Below are 11,565 nucleotides of genomic sequence, written 5' to 3'. Positions count from 1 at the left end.
ACGCTTTTAACACATGGCATGAAAAAATTAAATTGTTATATAAAGTCGAAAAAATTTAAAAATTCAAACAAGATTTTTGTCAGTTTTGATATAATATATTGAATTTTAATTATCGTGCGTACAGATTCTGTGAACAAAAATTTTAATGGTTTTTCTTTCTTATTCATCTGGAAATCGGAAATTCAACAAATTGAAGCTTTTGGCAAAGTTGTAGATGATAAGATATTGGAATACGAGACAGGTTCTGAATGCCCATATCAAGGCAGGTTAAATGCCTATATCAAGAAAAATAGATTATTCTTATAAATTTTTTACTTCCTATCATTTAAACATTAAATCTACGCTCAAATCACGATCTTACAGCGAAAAAAGAAGAACTTCATACTGATCCGATAAAAATACAATAAGAGCAAAATATTACCATGAAATATGGCCATATGGCATACTTAACTATGTTTCATGCAAAAGAACTAGTGATGTAAAAAATTTCACCAAAATTTCAGCCTTGACGTATGCCTAACATACGTTTCTACCATTTTCAATTAAATAATTTCAAAATATTGCAAGTGTAAATGAAATATAGCTTAAAACATAAATATGCGCATTTAGCCCGCCGGTTTCGGAAATCGGCTATTTTGACTTCTTTTATTATAAAATTATTTTCACAAAAAGTGTTAGAGATTTTAACAGAAAAATTGCTCTTACGTATAGAAAACAGATGTCCGCTCATGTGCATATAGTTTTCAGGCTCCTATCTATCGGAATATGGGAGAAAATGAGTGTTTTCCTTAATATGCGCATATTACCCGCCTCTCCCCTATGCATTGCATGGTTTTAATCGATTCGATTCGCTTCAAGGAGATTTTTGATCCTCAGTATTGACCATGTGATGAGTTCAAGGCACCTTTAATTTTACAAAATCCCACGCTCAACCAAACCATACAAATTCTCACAACTGCCATTATCGATGTTGATATTACTACGAATTAAAGCTGCAACCTGTAATTTTATGTAAACATTTCAACAGGATGCTGCACACCTACGATGAGATAACGAACACAAGTACACACACATCGACACACGCACTTTTCCACAGTTAGCATCCGGAAAATGAAATTTATCCGCCAATGAATAAATAATTAAAGCAAATCAACTGTAAATATTGTATAGAGGTAGCCTCTCGGTAGGCTCGCGGATAAATCAACGGATGCTTTTGATGACATCGGCAAAAAACATGGGCGAATATTTTCCAATCGAAAGAACACACACACACACGCGCTTGCTAAAAGGTTAAAAATGCCGTGAAACAACATTATCTATCTGTTTAATAGGCCGACAACATAGGCATGAGAAAGCCATAATCCTCACCACAACATGATGAAAAAAAAAACTCGATCCTCGTACTGCAATGAAGTTGAAAAAATTTGTATCGAAATGTTTGCATACATTTGGACTCAAGAACCGTTGAAAAAAGGCTCGGAACTTTAAAATCAAATTAGCGAAATCACTCAAACCTTGAAAATTTGCAAATAATTTAAAAAGGGGAATAAATTGAAGTTTTAAGTTTGCCTATTAAAAAAGAGCTAAAAACTCAACTGAGAAAAATCTTTCCCAAACAACAGGTTTTGAAAAATTCACAGTTTCTTTTAATACCGAAAGTTCTAAAGATGACTATGACAAATTTTAGATTATGAATCCAAATATGCCATCAGTTTTTCTTCAACAGCTGTAACTTTTGTGATTAAAGGGTTTATAATCAAAAAATTTGAAAACACTCAAAAACTTTTTGAATATCTCTGGTAACATCAAACAATATTCAAACTAGGATGTTAAAATTGATATTCTTAAATAGATAATCGTTAATGTAAAACATTAAAATTTCAAGGAGAACTTTGCTTAGTCAACTGCTTTGAAGTGATGGGGTCAACTCTATCTGACTACATTACTTCAAAAATTTGACCCATAAGGAACAAATTGATGACATGTTATGGAAATGATTCCTAATCAACTCGACTCGCTCATTTTTAAAAATTTTTCATTCCTATTTTTAAAATGCGACCCAGAGATTTTTCATTCCTTTTAACTTGAACATGAAATTTTCTTACTAAAAAGAAACTTAACTTTCACCACAAAGGGCCTTTAATAAATTGACAAACGTGATTAGATATGTTAAAAATCTTCATAAAATTTCAAGGAAACTTCGAAGAAAATTTAAACCAAAACTTAATCTCTACTATATTTAAAAGCATAAGTCAAAGAACTCTGCTGTCTTGAATAAACTTGATAAATGGATTGTATTCCTTGACTACTATTTTGAAACGTTCTCCAGTGATGTAGAAATTTCTACGTAGTTGTATATTGCATTTTTTTAAACAGTTTGATTTTATTTTTCAACTGGAGATTAATTTTTCGGCTTTCGGCTTTCGGCTTACGGTCTTATCAATTGATCAATCACTTATTAATGCTTCATCCATCGTTTCGAATATGTATATTTATTCTTTTTCTACATCCAAAAGTACATGTTACAATTTATAACTGCTTTATCTGTTCATTACAAAGATCAAGACTTTTTCAATCGGAACATATAGTTGTTTGTTGCAATGTAACCAAATTTAAGCCTTAAAACTCGTTTCTTCGATCATTAGATACTCTGGTTTCTATTTTGGGCCACCTTCTGGCCCTATTTTGAACCACCTTTAAACTAAATAAGTTTTTAATCTAAATTTTGCTATATTTAGGACAGCGATGAATGCACAATTATGCGAATTATTCATTTAATCTTATCCTTCCTTATTCTTGTAGTCATGTTTTGTTTGTTCACGTTAATTCATTCCTGAACTAACTTTCTTCAACTTTTCTTCAGCCTCAATTGAGGAACACTTGTTTGTTAAATATTTTTAACTACAACCTTTTTCTTTTACAGCTTCTTATGCTATAAAACAATAATTTTTTTATAAGAATAGAGGAAAAACTAAAAAACTCCTCCATTATATAGTGTTTTTCAACTGTTTTGAAAATCTCGACCGACCACTGCAACCTCGGAGCAATTTGTTCTGCGTGTTAAATACTATCCAGTAATCCTTCGGGTGACCCAATGATAAGTTAAGAAACATCATGACATCATCACCTCCGCGACATCAATTAATGTATTTCAATTTCCAAAACTTGAGTGGATTTGGTTTAGCTTCAGTTCTGTAGAATACATAGATTCAAAAAAAGCCAAATTTTTTTCGCTGAATAATTCACAAAAGTTCAGTTTTATCTTTAAAATAATTTTTAAAAAATTATCGTTGGGGTGAATTTTCCAACAGTTTTTTTTTCTAAATTACATAACCACAGGGGCTGAAAAACTTTTATTTTTAATGCCTTTTTGCTTGAAATTTTAACGCATTTTAACAATTATTTCCTAAGTTTTGAAACATATTCAGACTATCTCATAGCTATAGTTGAATACATTTTTTGTTACAATTGTTCTACTTTTAACTGAGATGTTTCAACTGTTACAAGAATTCAACTCCATACATATTTGCCGATTTGTTGTCGATTTTTTTCCCCAATCATTCCTTTAGACGTGGTTTTTTTTCGGCTTTTCTACCTAACCAAGTTTTTTTTTTCAAAAATTAACCCTGAATGGTTGTAACTTTTGAACCAAACTATTCACAATTTTTCATGAAGCATAAAAAATAATGACTGGATTAAACATTTTTTGCATGTCCTGTTTTTTCATGTTTTAAGTTTTTTTTTTAAGCTGTAGCTTCTGAAAACTGCTTATCAAACAGTTGCCATTCATGTGGATGTTGTTAAATTAACGTTGTTTGAAGCTCAGTGCACAAAAAGTAAGTTAGAATAACGATTGGATTGGTTTTATCCCGATTTAAGTGAACCCCGTTTAAAGGCGGGTTTGGGCTTTAGCGAGTTTATTAAATATAATAATGCCACAATTCCAAATTTTATTGATAAAAGCAAACTATTTTAAAAGTTCAAAAGTTATGAAATCTTAAACTAGGACGGAGGGTCCCTAAAATATAAATTGAATCAAGATTTGTAACTCAGCGTATGGTCCACGGCTCGATGATATAACATATATTTTCAATAAAATTTTCCTCAGATGCCTCAATAACTTGCTAAAGAAACATACACAAATTTTCATAAGTTCTATAATATAAAGTGGGAAAACATACATTGGAGATTACAATTTAATACTATGCTGGTGACATATGAGGCCCTTAGGGTTGCCAGATTGCCCGGTTTTATCCGGGTTTGCACGGATATTTATTACGAAATTTGGGAAAAGTCCGGTCCGTCCTGGTTGCCCGGATTTCATTGAAAGAAGCACGGATTTTTCCCAGTTTAATTCGCTTTATTGACCAAATCAAACAAAAAAAACAAATTTCGTTAAAATTTGTTTTGTTTTTTGTAACAAATTTTATAAAAATAAACATGAAAGGTTGTTTGGAAGCCTGAATAACGATTTAAAATCTGCTGACAAGTTTTGATATATTTTTATTTTCAATTTTTGTTCTTATTTTTTTTTAATATTTTTTGGATTCTAAACACCAGGAACAAATTTGTCCGGATTTTGCCCGGATATTTGGTCGACAATATTTAAACAAATGTTCAGATTTTGCCAGGTTTTTGATAAAATAGCACGGATTTATATATGGATTTTATATATTTTGCATACGCTTTTAAGCTGTAAAGCTGTTTTCAAGAAAATGCGCTCCATAATTTTATAATTTTTCGTTTTTCATACATTTTTTTAGGTAGTTGTAACTTTCGTTCGATCGGAAAAGTAAAAAGGAAAAATATTAAAAATAAGTAAATTTTACCAAATAATTTTTTAACATTAAAAATAGTCATGCATTATAAACTCAAAATTAACCATTTTTGCACTTGGTTAAGCAAACGGTAAAATGGTAAAGAAACGTTTCATACCTTCAAACTTTTGACAAATATTTATAAATCATAATTTTACAAGGCACTTATCGAAAATCCTTTGATTATGAAAATATTTTTTCGTTATTATGAGAAAAACTCCAAATTTCACAGTTTTGAAACTGCAATTTCTCCATACGGATCTTGATCCAAAGATTATCAAGATCTGATAACAAGTAACGAATAAGGTCTTTTATTCTTTAATTTTCAAATTCATATCTGTCAACATTCGATATCTAAGTTTTGAAGAATGGTTCAGCTTGTTTTTTTCAGGGACACAATCAATGATTTGATTGAATATTACAGTGTTTATTATTTTTCCTAAATTTGAGCCGTTTCTAATGAAGGAATCACAAAAAAATGCTCTTTTATTGAATTATCCATTCATTTTCTGAAGTGAGTTTTTACTGATGTGTTTAATTTATAGATAGATTTTGAGTTCTGATCTGGTTCTGGATGACTAAACCTAGCTATGGCGCTGGGTTTTTATTTGAAACTCTTTATTGTTGAATTCTGTATTATTTTTATTTCCATTTTACCTTTCACTGAATTTGATTTGAATTCTTATATTGAAATCATGTTCTATATTCTTTCAATTTTGTTGATAGTTCAAATTCTTTAGAACTAATTTGTTTTTTGAATCATGCCTTCGAACGATATTGAGATTTTGCTCTTCAAAACTGTATTTTATATAAGAAATCTGATATCAATTTGTGGTATTAATCTAGATTTTGAATCTTTATCAGAACAAATTTTTAATTGGTTTTCGGAATTTTAACTAAGATTTTCTAATGAAAAATTTTAAATTTAAAATGATGAAGCTACTAGTTTTTTTCTTATTTTTATTCTGAACTATAATTTGAGACTTGAACTTAGAATTTTTTTTGTGGTTCACTCACAAGTATTTTTCTAAAGGAGAATTTTGATTTAAGTTTTGACTTCAACTTTATCAACTGAAACTTTTTTGTGAGGATGAATATTAAATCAGAATTTACCATTCGAGTTTGAATAATCGATTTGCAGTTTTATTTTGCATTTTATTAAGCAGAAATATGGCTTTTTTCAACGATAAATAAACGATATCTATGTACATTAGGGTGTCCCAAAATTGCATAACTTCTGGGAATCTCAGGGCTCCACCTCCAAATGGTAGATTAGGATGTGCAGAAAAAACTTTTGTATGGGGCCGACTAAAAAAAAATCATGTTTAGAGGTTCCGCAAGCGCGATCTTTGAAAAAAGTCCACTTTCAAAAGATTTGATATTAAATAAATTCGGGATCCAAAAATTTTCATGAAAATTATATATTTTATATTTTTTTAATTTTGTTCGAGTTCAATAATACACGTAAAAAATGAAAAATGAACCAAATTTGTTTCAAAATGTAAAACAAGCAAGCTATTTCTAAGAAAAAAAATTTTTTTGGTCCAAAAATTTTGAATTCAACTGACCAAAATGTGTGCCAAGCGTAAAATATTTTCAATACCAATGCCAACATATGCCTAACATTTCACCTGAAGGCTGCAACTCGATTGGACTTAAAATAAAAAAGTTATGGCTGTTCAAAGATTGTATTTTTGTGGCAAATTGTCGTTCAACACACAATGAGTACATTTTACTCATTACGTTTTACAGGACAATTTGCCACAAAAATACAATCTTTGAATAGCCATAACTTTTTTGTTTTAAGTCCAATCGAGTTGCAGTCTTCATTCATTTTTGGATCCCGAATTTATTTAAAATCAAAGCTTTTGAAAGTGGACTTTTTTCAAAGATAGCGCTTGCGGAACCTCTAAACATGATTTTTTTTAGTCGGCCCCATATAAAAGTTTGTTCTGCACATCCTAATCTACCATTTGGAGGTTGAGCCCCCAGATTCCCAGTAGTTATGCAATTTTGGGACACCCTAATGTACATCTTTAATTAAAATGAAGAAAAAAATAAGGGCTCCCCCTGGATAAATTGCACCGGCCCAGCAAATATGAAAGCGTATCAGAAATGATAACTTAAGTCATTTTCAATGGTGTTGTGAATAGCAATCGCAACCGCATAGTATAAAGATCGTATTAAATGTCGTCTGAAGTCAGTTTAAATCGGATATGATAGAAAGTACGCAACGTTTGTAGATTTTAAAATGATTTTGCTCGCGCGCGGACTTCAAATGAAAAAATCATCGTCATGTCCTCTCTGCAATCAGCAGTGCAAACAGATGGTTAAAAGATGGGAATGGAATAATATTGACCAATGAGAGAACTGGAAAAAATTTTCGCTGACAACGATTTTAAGGCTCTGAGAGCAAGATCTTGCGTCTTTTGCATTCTTCCGATAGGTACGAATAAGGTGTCGGATAACGCCCACTCCGACAGTTTTCGTCGCTTTAGAAAGAAATGCATTTTATGTATGTAAATATATTGCTTCCACTTTGTTAGGTAAATGCTGAATCAAAGCAATCGAAAGATTTCTTTTAATTCAACCACGGTAAATGAAAAAGGTAGTAAGTTGCTATCGAAATACTGGTATATGAACTTTTCATTTACCGTGGTTGAATTAAAAGGAATCGTTCGATTGCTTTGATTCAGTTGAATCATTCAACCAAGTAGGCTCACAACACAACAAGGTAAATGCTGTTTTTTCAACATTCATACGGTCATTCTATAATGTATATGAAACATATATCAAAACAGCATAACTATAGAACTACAAAAATGTTTGCTGGGGGGCCCCGACGGCTTAATCCATCCCTGCTTATAACTCCCAAAACAAACTTGTATAAATTTTTGCGCTATCAGCATTGTTGTTTTGCTTTGGTACTTTTTTCTAGAACATTTGATCTTTGTAAGACATCCCGGTTTCGAGATAAAACTTGGGAATCAAGTCTCCCTATTCTTCATTCAAGTTTTTTCACTAAAATATAATAAAAAATGCTTCACAAAAACCATCAGATATTTTTTCGAAGAGAAATTACAAAACTACAGATGAAACTCGTTGAAATAAACACCTCATCTGATATGCTATTGAGCCCATTCGCAGGCATTCTGTAAACCTAATGTTGGTCAGCATTTCGAGCTTTGCAGCGGCTTTTATAGCTCCTATATTAGACAATTAAGTTCTTCAATGTTCTTCGGTTTGGTCACGTAAACTTCAGTATTCAATCTCCCCTAGGAATAAAAGTCTGATACCGTTAAATCCGGAGAACCAGGAGGCCAATACAAACCTTCACTTCTTGAGTTTTCACCAACTTACACGGTTTTCACAATTAAACGATCGAGTTCGATGTAAAGTACTTCGATATTAGTGCATTCTTTTAGTGTGTATCGTCTTATAGCTAAAATAGCATAAATACACGTTTCGAATTTGTGTTTATCTGTCAAAATCTGCATGAAAATTGTGAAGAAGAGGTTGAAAAATTATACCAAAGATGAAAGCACTACTGACATAAAGACTCGAGCTCCCAAACTAAATTATGCATGACCACTACATTCAAGCGAAATAAGAAAAACATTTTAAAAACATTTTTGAGATTGGCAGCTGTTCCATTGTCTGTTGTTTGGGTCTACCTACCCTATTTTGGGTGTTGCCTGGTATTGTTTAAATATTTTCTGCCCTGGGATGCTGGGTATTGTCAGGCGAATTATTAACGGGGTCTGTATTATTTTTTTTACTTATGTAAAAATTTTAGTTGTTTTTTAAAATAAATTGTTTTTTTTTTTTCAAATAAGTGGACTTAAACAACATTTCAGAAATAAACCAGATGAAAATTCATGTTGAAATACATAAGAAACGATTGCCTGTCCTCCAGTGGGATTCAAATTTATATCTTGTGTCTGATGTTCGTTTTCCTTTTTTAATTTGCTCATCAACCAAAAACTACCTAACTACATTGAAAATAAAATGAGTTTCTTCATTCACTAGTTTATTTTAAATTTTAACGGAAACCTAATAAGCATAAATTGGCGAAGAGCGGTAAGCCTTTTTGTGTCGAACACTGGGAAATTTGACGAAAAACAATGCCTCTGGAGTAAAAAAAAAACGGAAGCCATAACAGTTTTAACAAAATCTTTTAAATATTAAAACCTATCAATTTTCTGAAACTAAGAATTTTCGGAATCCTGAGTTTCTGCTTTGCCGAATTTCCATATTTATTTCATTCTGAATTTTAAGGTTTTTGTTATTTCTGAATTTCTAAATATTTATATCTAAATAAATTAATTTCTTAACTTTGGAATATTTGAATTTAAAAATATTTTTTTTCTTAACTTTTGAAATTTTAAAACAAAATTTTTTAAATTTTCGAATCGTATGGTAATAGGTATAACAACATCAAAGCATTTTAAAAAAAGTTTATTAATGTTAGAAAATTTCGTTCCATTCTTTACAATATACAGTACCGTTCATAATTGTGTTGAAATTGGAAGCAAGCGCACTGTCACTTCGACTTTGAACTTCAATAACTTTTTACTCTGATGATACTTTTTGATCAAATTTTTTGCGTTAGATAGATCAACTATCACACTATTATAACACAAAAGTTGAGCTTTCTGGAGTTTGTGTGGCCTGAAAAACAGTAATTGTACGAAAATCTGACTTTTTGGACTTTCCTCATTCAAACTGCAATATCTCTGAAACTACGCAACATTTTTTATTGAAATTTTTCAGAGTGATTGATGAAATATGAAGCTAGCATGTCTGAAGTTTTCGAAAAGTTCTATCGATGAGATCAAAAGTTACGCGAGGTGCAATATTTCAGGCATGAACCTTGAAATGCGATTTCTATAGAATTTTGGACGAATGTTTCCATAGGAAAATCAAATTCTCTGTTTAACAACCAGTAAATCTATTTCAACCGAAAAATCACAACAATATCGCGAGATTCTGATTTCAAAACACAAATGGATCATTTATTCCATTTTTTCTTTTCTTCATTGCTTTTGCCTGACATTTTTTGTCTGATTGGTGGAGGAAACGATATTGTTCTCATGAATCGTCCAAAATTCTATAGAAATCGCATTTCAAGGTTCATGCCTGAAATATTGCACCTTGCGTAACTTCTGATCTCATCGATAGAACTTTTCGAAAACTTCAGACATGCTAGCTTCATATCTCAACAATCACTGTGCAAAATTTCAATAAAAAATGTAACGTAGTTTCAGAGATATTGCAGTTTATATGAGAATAGCCCAAAAAAACCGATTTTCGTAGAATTACTGTTTCTCAGGTTACACAAACTCCAAAAAGCTCAAATTTTGTGTTATAATAGTGTGATAGCTGATCTATCTAACGCAAAAAAAATTGTTAAAAAAATATCATTAGAGTAAAAAGTTATGGAAGCTCAAAGTGGAAGTGACAGTGCGCTTGCTTCCAATTTCTATAGAATTATGAACGGTACTGTATATTTAAACTAACCATGCGGATGTATTATGCTGTTTTCTTGAAAATTATGACACAACTTGTATGTTACCAACTGTTGTTGACCTATGCATGGGACACACATTGCACAAATAACTCAATCGCCAATCCATGTTGACCCGATATTGGTCTCGTTCAATTAGTCCTGACCGGACACACAGCTTTTCCGGAAATATTCGGCTATCAATTTTCTCATCGAGTTGGGCAAATTGATAGATCAAACTCGGGATGTTCAAATCTCCTAATTTTACCAATGACTGAAATGTAATGCAAATTTCGAAACAAATTGATACTGGTTGTTGTAGTCACGTTGATAGTGCGCTTAGGGTGAGTCCGATATCAAAACTGAAATAGTACATCACACATATAACATAGAACAACGAACAGAACCCATAAACACACTCAATTACAAACATGTCAGGGAGAAGATTTACAGAGCAGATATAATCAATCGAGCTCGAGTCGAATCGAGCGAGTGGGATGGCGACAGCTGCGATGACAACCATCTCTGAAACCCCATTTTCATAACAATATTATGATAGAGCCATCATTACCATTATCGAAAGCAAACACATCCCAATAGCACTGTAGGTATGTAGATTCGATTTTAAAGTCACTTTATGCAGATAGAGAAGAGAGAGAGGGCGTCAGTTAGGCTCGAATTAGTTTTCATAGGCCATTTTGTGTACATTTGTATATTGGAGCTAATTTATTGACAATGACATTGTCCCGTTTAACTTTAGAGCGATAGTAATTTATCAAGAGAATATTCGAAACAAAATGGAACCTGCAGTAGAATAGCGAAAAAAAGGAAATAATTTTAGATCCAATACTCAAATCAAAACAAACATAACAATGAAGAAATCATCTTGCAATAAAATCGAGATAAAACAGCAGAAAAATAAGTATTATCGTCAACTAAATTCAGATTGTAAATGGTTCTAGATGAAAACCGAGAAAATAAACCAAAAACCAAAGTATAAAAATACAACTGAAATTCACTTAAATTAGAAAAAGAAGAAAAACACTAAAACAAAGCAACAAAACGATTTTATAACGAGCACATGAAATATGAATTCACAATACAGGTTTTATACTATAGAACACCATTCCAAGAAATTGAGATAACAAAACGATAACACTAGCAATGTTGATGAATGAATAGTGGATTACTTCAGATAGCGAATGATTTTAACGGATAAATGGCTGCACAGTACGAAGAAAA

This window comes from Uranotaenia lowii, chromosome 2, assembly GCF_029784155.1.
Source record: "Uranotaenia lowii strain MFRU-FL chromosome 2, ASM2978415v1, whole genome shotgun sequence".
Classification (NCBI taxonomy): Eukaryota; Metazoa; Arthropoda; class Insecta; order Diptera; family Culicidae; genus Uranotaenia; species Uranotaenia lowii.
This window is presented reverse-complemented; position numbering follows the sequence as displayed.